Below are 17,358 nucleotides of genomic sequence, written 5' to 3' on the forward strand. Positions count from 1 at the left end.
CAGTACCAACATATGGAGGTGGGAAAAGAATTTAGAATGCCCAATCAAATTGCTGAATAGAGGACTGTCTTACCAAAGGCCAAATCCTGCCCATGGATGGAGTCCAGGGAATACTGTCTCACAAAAGTATGGACAGAGGCCCATGTGGCTGCTTCACAAATATTGCGAATAGGAACACCCCTCTGCAGAGCAGTGGAGGCAGCCACAGCCCTAGTAGAGTGAGCCCGTAAGCCTCCTGGAGGGTCCTTTCCCGCCAAACGGTAACATTTTGAGATCGTCAAAATGATCCATCATGGACAAGGTCTGTTTGGAAACAGCCTGACCCAACCGTCTTCCAGCATACCCAACGAAGAGCTGATCGTCCACTCTGACCCGTGACATCATTGAGAGATAGAAACGCAAAGCTCTCCTAGGATCCAACCTATGGAGCCTCTCCTCTTCCTTACCAGGATGTGGAGGAGGATAAAACGCCGGAGGTATTACCTTCTGGCTCAAATGAAATTCCGACACAACCTTCGGAAGAAAAGAAGGCTGCACCCTAAGGACAACCCTGTCCTTATGTAACACAGTAAAGGGTGGCTTAACGGAAAGTGCCTGCAACTTACTCACTCACTGTGCATGAGGAAGTAACCGCAACTAAAAATACAGTCTTAAAGGACAACAGTCGCAACGGACAAGAATGTAAAGGCTCAAACGGAGCTCCCATTAGGAACTTTAAAGCCAAACTCAAATTCAAATCCCATCCCGGCACCTGGAAAGGCGATGGTGGAAACACATTAATTAGCCCTTAATGGTACCCACCTACAGGCCCTTGTGGGCTAATGAAAGCAAAAAAGACAGAAGCAATGGAATGGAACATTGGAAAGGATCCACATTCTGTAACCTGCACTAGTCACAGAACTTTCTCCAACGGCAACGTTACAGGGATTTTGTTGCGGGCCTTCTAGCCGAAAGCAACACCTCCATCAGGTCTTCAGGGAGGTCCCAATCCTCATACATCAACCTTTCAAATACCAGGCATGAAGGCTGAGAGACTTGACCAGACCCCCCTCCCGTGAGAGCTGATCGTCTCGATAGGGAAGACGGCGTGGAGGGCAGATGGACATGTCGAGAAGGTCCGGGTACCACGCTCTCCTGGCCCATGCCGGAGCAATGAGGATCATTCGGGAACCGAACCTCCGCAACACTTGCGGAATGACAGGGACTGGAGGAAACACGTACAGCAGTGGGAAGGGCCACTCCACTACAAACGCGTCCCCTAAGGCTCCTCTTGGGGGAAATTCCTGCGAGCAGAATCTCTCGCACTTCCGGTTGACACTGGTGGGGAAGAGATCCACTTGTGGGGTTCCCCAAAGGGCGAAGATCTCCAAAAGAACTTCCTGAGCCAGCACCCACTCGTGAGACACCGTGCTCTGCTGTTCAGAGCGTCCTCCGCTGCATTTTCGTCTCTGGCCAGATGAACTGCCGAGATCGACATTTCCTGCTGGATGGCCCAGAACTAGAGCTGCATCGCCTCCCTACACAGTGGGAGTGACCCTGCCCCCCTTTTTTTGTTGAGGTAGTGAATGGCCACTGTATTGTCTGTCGTAATCAGGACATTCTTCCCCCGCACAGATGGCAGAAAAGCCTCCAGGGCTAGCCTGACGGCCCTCAGCTCTAACAGATTGATGTGGAGCATGGACTCAGACGGAGAGCAACGACCGCTGGCTGTCAACTTGTTGGCATGAGCTCCCCATCCCGTGAGGGATGCATCCGTCACGATCGTCACCTCCGGCCAGGGTAGCCAAAATAGTGCTCCCTTCATCAGATTGCCTTCGACGCCCCACCACAGAAGATCCTGGGGGACCGAGGGCGGCACCTGAACGGGATCCGACATCCTGCGACCACTGCATCTTGAGAGCCCACTGCAGAGATCTCATCCGCAGCCTGGCCTCTGGCACCAGTAGAATGCAGAATGCCATGAGGCCGAGCAACCTCAAGAACTTGAATGCCGGGAGACTATGGGCATGTTGAAACTTGTGAATGTGATGAGCTCTCACCTGGGGAGGTGAACACTGCCCCAGAGATGTGTCGAGCACTGCTCCGATATACTGGAGCCGCTAGGTAGGCATCAAATGAGACTTCTTTAAGTTGAGGGAGAAGGCCAGCTTGTGAAGGGAGTGGCAGGTGACGGACAGATAATCCAGGGCTTGCTCGGGAGAGCACGCCCTGATCAACCAATCATCCAGGTAGGGGTAGACGTGAATCCCCCCCTTTCCTGAGATACACTGCCACCACCAGCTTGGTGAAGACCCTCAGGGTGGAGGTCAATCCGAACGGCAGGACCCGAAACTGTCTCTCGACCTCAAGTATCCTTGAGGTCGAGAGACGCCAACCAATCCTGAAGCTGAAGAGCCTGGATGACTTGAGAAAGAGTAACCATCTTGAACTTGTCCTTCCTGAGGAGCTTGTTCAAACCATGCAAGTCCACGATGGGTCTCAAATCTCCTCTGTCTTTTTCTCAGGATCAAAAAATATGGGGAATACCACCCCTTGTTCTTCTCCGCTACAGGCACCAGTTCTATGGCACCTTTCTCCAGCAGGGACAGGATTTCCTGCGCAAAGAGCGGATCCGGACGCTTCAAAGAGAGCTTCCCCGGTGGATTGTCGTGAGGCCTCTGCCGGAAAGGAAGACTGTAGCCGTGGGCTATGATCTCCAGAACCCACACATGTGAAGTAATGGCACGCCATTCTACAAGATGCTGCACCAGTCTTCCCCCAACCGGCGAACCATGGGACATGGCCTCATGACTGAGCAGAAGCGGCTGCGGCAGTGCCCGAGGGCAAGGAGGCAACTACCCAAGCGGCTTGGGCACCTCGAGTACCCTGCTTTCCACCTCTGGTACTCCAACATTGGTCCCTTTGACTGGCAGCTCCTCTCAATCTACCAAAAGTAGAGTAGTACCAAAAGGATTTGAATTCAGCATAAATGGGCATTGGCCTCGATTGATTATACTTTTAGGAATGACTCTGCTTCCTACTACTTACAAATAGACATGTTAAAGGAAATGATACAAATAACATTGGATTCAAATCTGTTTACATTCAATGATTGTCTGTACCAGCAACTGAAAGGGGTTGCAATGGGGACCAAATATGCCCCTGCACTAGCGAACATCTTCATGGGATGTTGGAAGAATATACAGTATACCAGGATCCAGCATTCAATGAAAAAGTCAAGCTTTGGACCAGATATATAGACGTTATCTTTGTGATCTGGGAACGATCAGAAGCTTCATTTTGTGAATTCACCAACAGACTGAACCTGAATCCTTTTGAAACAGAATTTACTGGTGAACAGAATTGCAATCAAATTTATTTTTTGGATCTCACCATACATGTACAGAATGACCATCTAGAAACCTGGACGTTTCGCAAACCGACAGAAGTTAATTCAATACTGCATGCGCAGAGTTGTCACCAACGCTCAACAATCCATAATATTCCCCTTGGAGAATACATCCGAGCAAGGAGAAACGGTCAAGATGATTATAAGTTCCAACAAGAATGGCAACTATTGAGGAATCGATTTAAGAAAAGAGGATATCCTAATAAATGTCTACAAAAAGCATTTGAGAAAACTAGGCATCTTCAGCAAACCGATAAGCTAATTGCTAAGGACACATCAAAGACAAAGCAGATGAAGCTAATGTTTATAACACAGTTCAATAAAGATCATCATTTGATAAGGAAGACCTTACAGAAACATTGGCATTTACTACACTTGGATGAACATTTAAAGAAATGTATAGATGATAGAGCTACAATCATCTTTAAGAAGGCCAATACGCTGAAAACAATCATTTGCCCGTCACTGTTACCAGATGTACACAAGGAGAAACCATTTACCTGGCTCACTGAGAATGAGCCATGTTTTCGCAAATGTGGTTTTTGTACAATGTGTCCCTATGCAGGGGACAAGACTAAAGAACTTAAGGGTCCTAATGGCAAACGATTCAGGATTAAGCAGATGTTAAATTGTAGATCAAAGTTTGTAATATGTGTGATTATTTGCATCTGTAACAAGTTTTATATTGGTAGTACCAAAAGAGAACCAAGGATTAGGATCCGTGAGCATCTAAGTAAAATTGGAAGTCAGGACCCGACTCTGCCTCTATTGGTGCATTGGCAGAAAAATCATCAATGTGATGACAAAGCTGCAATCAAATTTGTGGGTCTGCAGCAGGTCCAAATGAGCAAAAGAGGTGGGCACAGGGTCCTAGCACTACGTCAAGCAGAGGCTAGACTTATCTGTCACATTAACACAACCATGTTGGGTCTAAACTTAGACACAGAAATGGCATCATTCCTATAATATATTCCGAGTGCTTATGTGAGTTTCAATGTTTAATTTGATAAGTAAGATTTTTAATAGCAGTCAAAAATATGGCAGGTTAAATACGTCGCAATTTTTCTTTTCATATTTCATTTCTTTAGGTGGTTACCATGTTAACGATCTGAACGAGGCTCATTTGCATTAGCAGAGAATCACGCGATTTTGCTTTCTACCAGTTATGGCACTTATACTAAAAAAACGTTTCTGTTCTTTAAAGTTCAAGCCCATCAGTCACTTAACAATGTCAGTTTACCAATTTAGAAATGTGATTACTCACTTCTCTCAGCTAATCCTACATTGTAGGAACACTCGTGCCTGTTGCCTAGCAATGGCACGTAGCGGCGGACCGATTCACGTGTCACCTTGGGAACCAGTAAACAAATAGTCCCAAGATGGTGCCCACCCGCGTTATACTTACAGATCAAGCCAACGCGAATAACGAAGTAAGTTAGCTACGTTCTACTTTTCCGATTTTCAGCATTATGCTTGCTTCTTTATGACGGTACCCTGTCATATGGGGTTAGACACCGTGGAATTTGTGATCTTGCTAACACTCGATCGAATGCTAATACATTTAACGTGCTGCACTGAAATGCAGCACTGCACTGAAATTCCTGATATAGCGGGCCATGTACATTAGATCTCAATTGTCTACGAATTAACAGGATTAATCATGGGTCTAATTAATTAATGTTTTGTGATAACGCGAGAACTATAACGTGTCTTTATTATATTTTGGAACAAGACCCATGTACTAAACAACTTAACATGATATAGGCAGGCGTTAGTTATGATTAATAGTTGCTTCTTTTTAATCATTATAATAACAGTTTTGAGGTTTATGGGAACAATCCCAAGAACATTTTGAGATGATTAGTTTAACTCCCGAAGAGGGTAAGCTTTACAGCATGCGACATGGTTTCTACTGACAATATTGAATTGGAAATATGGTTAGTAACAAGATATTTCTCTTGTCTTGTGTTTTCGTTTGTTTAATTTCTCCCCCTTTTCTTCTCCCGGCCCTCGGTTTGCATTGTACACCATTTACTTGTTCTTCACGTACCCCTTTGTATCCTTCCCATTGCCAATCCCTATTTCTCTGTCTGACGCACAAACTAACTTTGTTTTGATTTGATACATGAATATGCAATAATTGCAATGTTGATTTTGATTTCTTTTTTACTTGCTGAATTATATTTGTTAAATGCTTTCCATGGTATTGGATACCTATACAACCTTAATTATTATGTCGTAATATACATAATATACAATTTTTGTTAATCTTATGACCATACAAGGAATGCACCAAGCCCTGTTTTGAAAAAAGCCAATACAGGGCCGAAACACGTGTCAACTATGGGCCATTCTGTTAATAAATACGTTTTGCATTTTATTGGGCACACTGTCCTGGGTTTTTCCTTTTTCTCCCGATAGTACCAAAAGGAACCTCCCCTCCATTGTTGTCCCCTAGGACAAAAAAGCAGAGGTTGACAAACTGCAGCGCTCAAAGACTTTGCTGCATCTTTAGAGGTCTGCAACCTCTCAAGGCTCTCGCCAGCCTTGCTGCCAAACAGATGGACACCATCAAAGGACATGTTGAGAAGGCGGGATTGCACATCAGGCGCAAACCCCCGACTTCCGCAACCACGCAAACCTACGTAACACGGTGCTCGCAGCCATGGACCGGCTGACACAGTGTGCCGTGTCCAGACCCGACTGAACGGATTCACACATGGCATCCTTGCCATCTTGCACAAGGGCTAGAAAACCATCCTGTTCTTCCCTTTTGGGAATATGCTCAGCCGCCAACGATGCACAGTTCCACAAAGTGTGAGTGAATCTCACCAAGGCACATACGGAGTTGGCTGCCTTGAAAGCCATACCCCCAGATGAAAATACCTTCTTCGTCCAACCATCACAGCGCTTGTCGTCCCTATCAGGAGGGATGGTAGGGTACTCCGCCTGCTTTGCGGGGGCCGTAGCCGTCTGCACCACCATACTCTCCGGAGTAGGATGCACTGACAAGTAGCAGGGGTCACTACTGGCTGGGCGGTATTTTTTCGGAAGCGACTTACTCACTGCCGGGAGACTCTCTGGAACAGTCCAAGCCGCAGTCACCCGTCTCTGCAAAGCCATGTGATTTGGCAACACCGGGTCAGTGGGTGGACCTTGGTCTAGGATGTCCGTGAGATCATCCTGATCAAAATTAACAGGTGGAGCAGACCACCCCAAGTACTCAGTCACCCTTGACATAAGACGCCTATATGAGGATTCGGCATGTGACCCAGGCTCAGGCCTGCCAAACTCCACCTCCAGAGAGGTGTCAAGACCACTGGCATCATGTAAGGACTGACAGAGTTCTTCCATCTGACTGTGCCCTGACAACAAGTCATCAGGGACATCAGGAGGCACAACCATCTCATCAGACCCTTCTTCCACCTCAGAAATATAATCCAAGGGTTGGAACAAATCCCTGGAAAGAGGACCAGAAAAGGGCTCAAAAATAGGCCTCACCGACTTACTGAAGGCCTTCCTCGGAGGTTCCACACCCCTCTGGGGCACCCCCGGCAATTCCTCCACAAAAGGCAAAGGAATCGGCGTCGACCGAGGCGCTGAAGGTGTCGACAACCTCTTCGAGGGCAGAGCCCCGAGATTGTCCCTCGACGGACACAGCGCTGATGCCGTCCACACCTTCCTCGAAGGCTTCACAGGGTCCACCGGTCTCGATGGAGTCGAGGACTGGGACATGGACTTGGCATAGCTACAGCGATCTTCCTTGTCCGATCGGGACTTTCGACGGCTCCTGATGATCGCGTCGACCACCCGAGCCCAAAGGTGTGCGAGCAGTGGACCGAGCTTGTTCCCTTCTGGCCTCTTTCGAAGGCGGATGGAACAGTGCCTTGCGATTCGAAAATCGCCATCATCTGCTGCCGGAATGCGTCCCATTCTGCCGGCGACGAAGACTTGGTAGGACAAGTCAACCGTCTTGCGGAGTCCTCCGACGAAGATAGTGAAGAAGACCGATGACGGTGCTTCCTAGAGTGCCTCGAAGAGGCAGAGGAATTGCGGGAACCACTCCGGGACCAAGACCCCCTGAACTTCCGGCGACGCAGAGAATCACCTCTCAAGTCGTCCGTCGAAAGACCAGCGGATATCGACTTATGGGGCTTAGACACCCTACTGAACATTTTCAACCCGCAGTCCTGACGCTCCTTAAAGCCCGACTTCGGAGTCGCAGAAGAAGACGAAGACGTCGTATCGAAGAATAAGAATTGAGCGCACCGAGATTCCGAAGCAAACACGTTTGCAGAAAAAACGGAACTGAGGCTACGGGCGCTGTGCCTCCTATACATAGCATCCGGTGACATCAACCCTCAACGGAGGCCCTCAAGGAACAATGTATCGACGTCATCGACGCTGGACGCCCTACGCGAAAAATTTTCCAAAGCAGCACAGCTGTGGTCATTACCTGTCAGAGATGTGGAATATGTAGGAGGGCACAATCCCCTCGAACTTAATTTTGTCTTCCACCTTCAGATATCCTTGATTAGAATGGATTTTTTTTTTCTATTCTGTTACAGTTTATAAAAACTTTCCACAAAGTACTAAAATACTAATTAAATTAAAAGTTGCAATGCCACAATATGGTGCAAAATATGTTAATGGGTAAATAAAAGTGCATATGTTATGCATGCTTTTTCAACTAGTAGTACTTCATGTGCCAGTTTACATTATGCCTAGTTGGCAGGAATGCTGGTTTTCAATAAACCCACTTAGCACTTACTTTTCTGCTGACAATACGTCCCTTATCAAATTATCTTATGCACACTGGTCTGATCATTTTCAGTTTCTATTATTCCTAAATGGTACAACATGGCCGGTTGGCACTATAGGCACTCAGAATATCATTGCTAGTTTATATGCACTACCAATTGGCTGCTAGAATTGTTTTTAATATCTTATTATGCTTATTTCATCAGCATTAGTAATCCATACTTATGTTTTACGATGCTCCAGATTTTTGTCATATGTCTTCTAATGTGGCAGCTAGACGGTGTGTTTATTTCCATTTTATTTCTTATAATGGTTTTATTTATTGTGGGTCAATATATTTATTTGACTGTGCTAGTACATCACTAATTACAATTGTGTATTAATATTGTTATCTATATTGGGTGGCACCTTGGAACCATATATCTGCCTTACATGTAAGGCGTGCTACAGATTACACTTCATGGTTATTCCGCCATGACACTTGCCCATAATACTGCTTATCTGTGCTATTCCATTCCATCATGGCCGCCGCTCTTTCCATTTGTTTAGGCACCCATGAAGTTCCAGTGAAATAGCAAAAGGACTGCACTTCAAAGGTGCCCTAGTCCTCCTTTTCTTCACGCGAACAAGCACTCAGTTGAGTGTGAAACGCGTTGTGTGCGGGTCCTGCTCACCGGCGTCCTGCCTCTGTTTCAGCCGCTGCTCTTCAGCCGTAATTTGTATTTTTGCCTTTTTCTTTTTGGTAACATTAAATATTTCAAGACCTTTATTTTTGTTGTGAGCTGTGCTATATTTTTTATGGATTCTGGTCTTTCAACTGACCGCGGAGAGTGCGGTTCATTCTTTCCTCTCCTTCATTTCACTAGTTTATATTATGTATACCCACTTGGCATATGATTTTCAATTTCTACTTCCCACTAAGAAACTGGTTTTACTTTCTGTTGCAGTAGTGGAAAGAAGGCATGGGTAATGATCCCCACGGTTGGCAAGGACCTTAATGGGCAGCGAGGCTGCTGCCATTAGCAAGTACTGAAGTAAAGACTCTGCTCTCCAGGTAGTGCATTAGTGGCTTGCAGATTGCCTGCGGTGAGCTGGACTGCCAGGCCCAGCTCGCTCTAGTCTATCCCCAAAAGAAAGGTTGGGCGGGGCCTCTGTGCCGTATCACTAGGGCAACATCCCCATTGGTCTTATTGCTGGAGCAGAAAAAATATTTGAGCTGGTTATAGTGCCAGTAAAATGAAAAGTGCAGTATGGCTGAGTATCGAGACTACTGTCTGAAAGGGTTTGCGCACATGGGAGGACCAGCACAATGATTGCACATGCCAGGGTGTTAACACAAGTGCGCACAGCAGCACACATCTTGTGCTTGCCTTAATACCCACACAATTCCTGTTCTCGTGCCAGCACTATGAGAGCAGACATTGGGTCATTGCACTAGCACTGCTAATTGTAGCCCCAGCCAAATGACCATGTATGTTGGGTCTTAGTCCTCATGCAATGACATTTGCAGCAGCCTTGGCACTGGAACAAACACCAGCAATTCGCTCATTGCATCAGCCATAACACTCGTGCCAATACTTTCATGGTGTCAGCCACAATGCCAATGTAACATTTGGTGTTAGTGCTGGCTACCATCCAGCAATTAATGTCTATCATAAAACAAGTCCCAAGTTTCTGACCACTCTTAGTATACTCAGTTTTCAGAGTCCTGGTATATGCTGGACACAAAACTTTATTTCTTGAAAATTGCATTCCTGGCATGTCACAATAAAATATGTGTACGCTAGAGTTGGAGGATTCATTCTTCATATATTCTTAATGGGAAACTTATATACAATCCTGTGTCCATTATTTCCTCCTTGTTAGGTGGACAGTCACATTACTTGAACATTCAGAATTTGAAAGAAAATTGCCCAGAAATCTTCTCCATCGTGCAGTTAGCTAGGTGAATGTAAATGGAACATGAGTATACGACTAATATATTTCTTACAGAAATTGATAAAGAATTATTAGTAAAAGACAATTGTTATATTCTTTACTTACGTTAACGCATGAAGTTTGTAGACTGCCACTTATGTTCAAAGAAATTTGCTTCTGACTAACGGTTGATCCTGAAACGGGTAGATCTCTTTACTATTTTATGATTGGTTAGGTATTGAAAACTCACATATAAATTAATATCTGTCATTGACAGTGTGAATAAAGCTCACCAAAATGTGAATGATATATTAATTACTTAACTACTGACTGACATCGCTCAGTATTTATGGTGTACAGTGGATGGGAGTGGCTGACATGTAAGGACACTATTATTCCCGTCTAAAACAGTAGCAGCTTCTTGTGCCAGAGCTGCAATTTCTCTTCCAGACACGAGGTTCTTCTTTTATTTTATAATACTTTAAACATACCTTAACAATTGGTGTGCGTACCAGAGAAAGTTGTCTAGCTTGAAAGAAATAGTGTCAGGGCAATGCGTTTTTGTAAAGGGGCCACCACCATTTCAGAATGAGAACACTTTTAGAAATGGGATGACGCTTCAGAGCAGGGCAAGTTATTTCAGAATGTAGAAGTATTTCAGGGTGGTGGAAAAATGTGTAATTGTAATTGGTTATTTATTACGTGCCTAATACCCAGTGGTTTCCAAGCATGGACCCGGGGATTTAACCTGTATTGCTCTGCGTCCTGTTGCTTCTAAGGCGTGTTACGGTCACCTGGTATCCACAGGGACGCCACCAAGCCCTGGTTAGATGATTTGCACTCTCGAACCCTCTCCCGGTCCCTTGGTAATGCCTCTGGTTAAAGATGGGTCTGCAATATAGGAGAGCTGGATTCAATACCAGATTGTCTTTATATTTTCCCACCTCCCTTGGCCTCAACTCCTTCCTCCCCCTTGGGCCTTCTCTTCACCTTAATATTGTAAAAGGTGGATTCTCCGTCCTGCTCCTCGTGGCAGGGGCACATAGATGTGGGGGCGAGCAGCGACCAAGTTACTTCACTGGTGCAAGCCCCCCTGTGGGAATCCAGGCCTGCTGCGACTCCGTAGGTTTGCTGCTTTACAGTCTTTATATGCAGTTCTTATGTTCCGTTTAGTTCGAATAATAATAATGTCTTACTTCTTTCCTTTCAGGTATGAAAAGGTATTTTGGTGTGGTCATGCAGTTTGAAGATGAGCATGGACCGGTAGGCGAAAGCGCGGTTTGCGCGATGCTGTCCGGTGAGTAATGCGCGATGCGCAGCGCTGTTTCGCCTTTTATATTGCTAATCTGTGTCTTTTCTCTCCTTGCAGGTTGCGATGTTCCTCGCCGGGCACCGTAATGTTCCAGCAATGATACTGACCAGGAGATGACTACCCAGGTAAGAATTGTGTGGCTTTCTTCATTCGGGAGAAAACTTGATTAAAAGCTTACTAATGCGGTCTTCCTTTCTCCTCTTTGCAGGTTATGGTATTCCAGGATGCATGCGGTGCTGGATGATGGAGTTCGTACCTTCAGGTGAGTGGAACTGAAGGCAGCGATGGATTGAAGACAGGATACTGTTCCAGGTACGTTTTGTAGTGTTCTTTCTCTCTCTGCAGGTCCTTGGTTTCAGGTAAACTGGCATCAAAGAACTGGACACGGTGAGCGTTACGCTGCCCACAGCAGAATAACGCAAAGCATGTTCTGCTGTTTGGGTATGCCACACCCAAAGTAGTCCAGGTAAAGTTGTCCCAGGCCTGCCACCCCCAAAAGACTAGATCGCATAGCTCAGTTCCTTGTAATGTGTGTGCCTCCAGTAAATAGTCCCATTCTATTGTTGGTCTTCATGATGGTTATGAGCCTGGCGCCAAAGGCGCCAGGACTGACTCCAAGAGAGTGTTGGATGAGGTTTTAAGGTCTTTGACCTGGCCCTAACTGGAAGGCTGACTTGCCAGTGAGGGCCAGGGGCAAGGTTCATGACAGGCGAGTGCTGTCATGATGCCTACCCCCGGCCATCCGGATCAAGCCCATCAGCCCCGGGAGCAGGCATCCAGACATTTACAAAAACCCCAGCAGCCCCAGCTAGGGGCCGTCTGGGTTCAGTCCTGGCGCCGTAGGCACCAGGCTCATAATAAAAATCAGTCCTGGCGCCATAGGCGCCAGGCTCATACATTACTTACCTCATGCAGACCATGCTGCAAATAAATCCAAGCCAACGTGAGGCCTGGATGGGACTATTTTACTACAGGGACTATTTTTTTACTCGGGTGTGGTCCTGGGGAACTTCTTTCCTGGGACTACTTTGGAGGCTATTTAAACCACGCCCGAACAGCAGCACATGCTTCGTGTTATTCTGCATCCAGCAGCGTGACTCTCATCGTGCCTGCAACCAGCATCCAGTCTTCTGCCACACCCGTGTGCCTGCAGCCAGCATCCAGTCTTCTGCCACGCCCGCCTCGAATCCAGAGCTCCTAGAATAAAGAGGAAGAAAAGGACAAGGTTAGAAAACGAACTTATTTCAAATTCCTCACCTGATTCCGGATCCATTTCATCTCCTGACCTGGAAAGTACATCAGTCCTGCATGCGTCGCTTCGCCAGCTCCAGCACGGCGCCATACTCACCAGTTCTCACAGCATCTTTCGATCCGGCACTGTCTCCATTTCTTTGCCGTACTCCGGCACCTAGGGGCACAAGAATAACAAGGTGAGCCTAGGCAATCAACAAATACCTCTTACCACCATAGACTTACCTGATTTACCACCGGCGGTATTATTCTCCATATCTTCATATGCCGCATCTGTAAAGAGGGAGAAAAACAACACGTTAACGCATGCAATAGTTACCGGACAGCGTTGGGTAACACAGACTCTTACCTGAACGCCAGCAGCAGCTACGAGACCTTCTTCTCACGAACTCAGTTGCAACTTAAGGAAGGAAGGGGACAAGAGTGAACATGAGGCACATTTACTTACCAATCCCGCCTGGGACTTCAGAGTCCATGCTTATCGGAACTCTCCCAACGCCTTCAAACCAGTGAAGTAACTGGTATCTACGTGCCCCTGCAAGACACGGAGGATGGAGAGCTCATCTTTTACAAACATAAGGTGAGGTTACTAAGGGGATATCGGAGGTGATTAGTGGGGGAGAGTGAGAACAGTTGGGAGGCCATCACTAAAACCCACAGGTGGCTAATCCCTGTCTCCACTTGCAGGAAAATACTTCTTCGGGTCCAGCAGACAAGACTAGGCGGGCCAGTCCAGACAGTCATCTCTGCACTACGCATCACGTTGACGGCGACCGCAGCTGTCCGGGTCCGATCGACACCCCTGTGGGGTCCAGGTAAGCGTAACAAGTGCGTTGCCCCTAAGCTATCCTCCCAAGACAATGAGTTCCAGTATAAGACCGCCCCTTTCAGAACAGGACAGCATAATTTGAAATAGGACCCTCTCTCAAAATGGGGCCCAAGTTCAGCAAATATGCTCGAGTAGGCACAGCTCACAGGCTTGGTTGGACACTACATGCAGTCCAAATCTGGTTGCATCAGTGACCACATTTCCAAATCTTGCAGTTGCATCCAGACAGATCATAATAGCTTGGGATTTTGCATGGTAAAGAAACTAGTGTCCCCAGGACTATGCCGCCAATGTGTGTTTCACTAGGTGATATTCTCAGGCTGTGGCACAAGGTGCATCTGGGCACAGTCTGGCTCAGGCCACCAAACGTTTCAGGAAAAGGGAGTACATTATATGACAATACTAGGTACAGGAAATGTCCCAAATTAGGGCACCAAACCTCCCAACTTTTCCCAGCCTCCGATTCCTGTGACCTGTACTGTGCTCCTTTGTCTCGTTCAACCTTCCCTGGTCCCAGCATAGGTGAAGGACTGAAGTTTAAATCTTTTAATTATCTATTGCCCAGAACATCATCCAACACTTGAATCCAGGCTATCTCAAGCTATGAGGCTCCAGTGCCTCGGCCTCTGCATCTCTAATATCTCTCAATAATGCTACAAAGTGTCTCCCCTTCATGTGGAGATAACATGTCAAAAGAGTCTTTTCCAATGAGTGGGAGGAGGGGCAGGGGACATTTGCAAACATTTGTAGAGCAGAACAGGCACTACCTGCCCCATGTAAATGCAACCGTGAACAGTGCTGTGCTTTATGTTAATGTTAAAGGACATTTGTACCGCGCACTATCACCACCGTAGTGGTCCCTTGGCGCTCTGGCGGCTCTGAAAAGGGAGAGGGGGGTTGAGTTAGTGGAAGGAAGCAGGGAAAATGCAAGAGAGCAGTGATGTGCTGTTGGCGGCCTCAGCCCGGTGGGTCCGTTGGCTGGGCCTGGGGTGTTTGCGGCCGGTAGTCGTAGTGTTCTGTTGTGCAAGGCTATGTGTGTTTTGTTTTTTTGTTGCAATGTAGTGAAGTTTGTGCGGTTTGTTGTGCTGTAGGTTTTGGTTGTGTTTGGTTTTGGGTTTGAGACGGTGTATGCAGAAAGGGAAGTTGTTAGTAGGGTTGGTTAGTTTGCATCTCTATCCTGAATAGAAGCGCTCGGCTTGCGTAGTCTCCCTTGTTGCGACTCTGTCCTGATCTGGGGCTGACTGGTCTACAGGTTCCTAACTCCTCTGGCCCCCACCTCTAACATGCTCTCTCGTGGCTCCCCTTATCCTCCATTTAGACTGTCGTGGCCAGTGCTTCTGCTAATGACAACCTCTCAGGTAGTGTGAGGATTGTCAATGTCTCTATAATTCCACCCCAACGTGGTACTTGGCGGTAATTAAATTATGGTATGACCATTTATTTTATTTATTTATTAAATTCGTCTAACGCGCCAAATGCCCATAGGCATCAAGGTGCACACAAATAATGCACAGAGAGCGAGATACAAAAGTACAGGAGCAGGAGACTGATACATAGTCAGAAGGACTAGCCAACAAAGTGTTTTTACTGCTTTTTTAAAGCAAAGCATGGAAGAGATGGAACATATTTTGTATTAGGGGGCATTCCCTGGATACCTGCACTGAAAATTTGCATGCACCAAATTTAGACAATTTGAAACCTGACGGTTTTTGTTTGTGTAAATCCCCTGATCGCAGGGCACGTGCAGGTTTATCTGCAGTCAACTGTTTCACAAGATAAGGAGGGGGAGTGGATGACCAGCATTTTTGAGCCAGTGTTAGAAACTTATGAGGAATCCTGCGCACTATAGGCAACCAGTGTAACTTATTTCTGGCCTCAGAAACGTGATCATGTTTTCACAAACCGAAAACGGCGCAAACAGCACTATTCTGCACCATCTGCAGCAACTGAATATTTGACTTTGAGGTCCATGCCAAGAGACTATTACAATAATCGAGTCTTGAGTTAATAAGTGCGGATGCTAAGGTGGATCTGTTCTCAACTGAGATATAGGGTCTGATTTGGTTAAAGAGTTTAATCATCTAACCACAGGAGGTCCTAATATGGGATGCATGATCTTTCATATTAAGCTCTGCATCAACATGGACGCCTAGTGTCTTTACACTAGTGGACACAGGAACATGACTGATGGCAATTGAGAAGTTGTTATACAAATCATCAACTTTATTTAACCTGTGATTGGTTGGTACAATAAGAAGTTCAGTCTTGCTATCATTAACGGCAAGTAAATTTATGATCCAGGAATGGATTGAGTCAAATTTGTGATCCGCCGAAAAGATTAAATATCACCTGGGTGTCATCAGCATAGTTTGTATAGTGGACACGCATGTGATCAAGCAAGTCCAGTAGTGGTCTTATATAGATAATAAACAGTGCTGAGAAATACAAGAACCCTAAGGTACTCCGGCATTAGGAATATCGGGAGGGGATTGAGCCCCCTCCATGGCTACTATTTTTTATTTTTAAGTGTTTTTATTGGCATTTATATAGTTCCTGTTCAACATGCATTTCTTGTCAATTGACCTCTATACAAGTAATGCCTTTAATTAACAGCGTCATAACAGAATAACAAACTAAATAAAAAAGGAAAGAAAACCAAACAATACCTACTACACTTGTGAGGTATATCGGCATTGTAAATCTGTCACTGGTGAGTGAGATTCAACTTGAGGGAAATATCGTTCTCTGTCTGGGGGTGGTCCCCAGCGGGGCACCAAGTGCGCACTGTTATCATCAGCAGTATATAATCCCGTAAAACTAGTGTGTATTCATGGGGGTTTATCATCAGGCGGATGGAACATGTACCACACCAGTGTTTTCCAGGCTTCGCAAGCATCGCTCGTATCTGACTCAGACCTGGCAACCCCTGCACCCCATGACCTGGTTTCTGCCTCCACCCAGCGCTCAAGTTCTTTGTGCCAGTGTACGTATTGTGGACCCCCAGCTGACTTCCAGGCCATTGCAATGGTTCTTTTGGCCAATTTGCAAACCATGTCCATGAACTTGACCACATGCTTAATTTTGTCATTTCTTGGATATGCGCCTAGCAAGCATTCATTCAGGGTCCATTCATATCTTACTATTCCTGTTTTCTTGCAGGTTTGCACTATTCCCGCCCAGAACTGTTGAACCTGTACACATTCCCAAAACATGTGCATCAGCCCTGCTTCCCCCGCTCTGCACCAGGGACTTAACAGGCGTGTATTGTTACTGAATTTGGCCACCCTGTGTGGGGTCATATAGGTGCGGTATAGGACAGTCAGTTGGATCAGCCGGAACCGGGCATTTCTTGACACTTCTCTGGGCTATCCCAGCATCATCTCCCATTCTCTTTCTGTCAATTATACTCCCAGGTCTATCTCCCATTTCTCTTTAAGCATTGTGCTTTTGGGGTTAGTTCTGTCTGCCAGCATCCCATATAGTCTGGACACCGGCCTCCAGCCATCGCTCAGAGTGAACATAAGTGACAGCAGGGGTTTCTCAGTTGGTTCTTCAGGCCATTTTTCCCATTTCTGTTTAGCCACCCTGCAAGCTCTATGGTACCACAGAAATTGTCCCTTAGGTAGCCCTTCCTTTGTTCGCAGGCATTCGAGCTCCCTAAAGGTACCCTCTTCGTACATATCCCCCCCCATGTGTAGATGCCCCACCTTTCCCAGTGCCTCACCATCGCTAGTTCCTTTTTGTCCTTGCAGACATGAGCAACTATTGGGGTCTTAGGTGAATAGGGGTGTTCAGCATCGACCTAGCCCTATACCACTCCTTCCTGCCCAATGTTACAACCATGGGGGTGTTCTCCAAGCAGCCCAATGGTATCCACAATATTTCCTTCAGGTTTGCAGG

General features: G+C 46.3%; 1 protein-coding gene across 3 annotated transcripts in view; it reads right to left on the reverse strand.

The window, feature by feature from the left end:
* Window positions 1-17,358, reverse strand: part of LOC138511696 (general transcription factor IIH subunit 2) — a 1,250,606-nt gene that overhangs the window by 242,111 nt on the left and 991,137 nt on the right. The gene's annotated exons all lie outside the window — the stretch shown is intronic.

This window comes from Ambystoma mexicanum, chromosome 6p (assembly GCF_040938575.1).
Source record: "Ambystoma mexicanum isolate Mex_15411 chromosome 6p, UKY_AmexF1_1, whole genome shotgun sequence".
NCBI lineage: Eukaryota > Metazoa > Chordata > Amphibia > Caudata > Ambystomatidae > Ambystoma > Ambystoma mexicanum.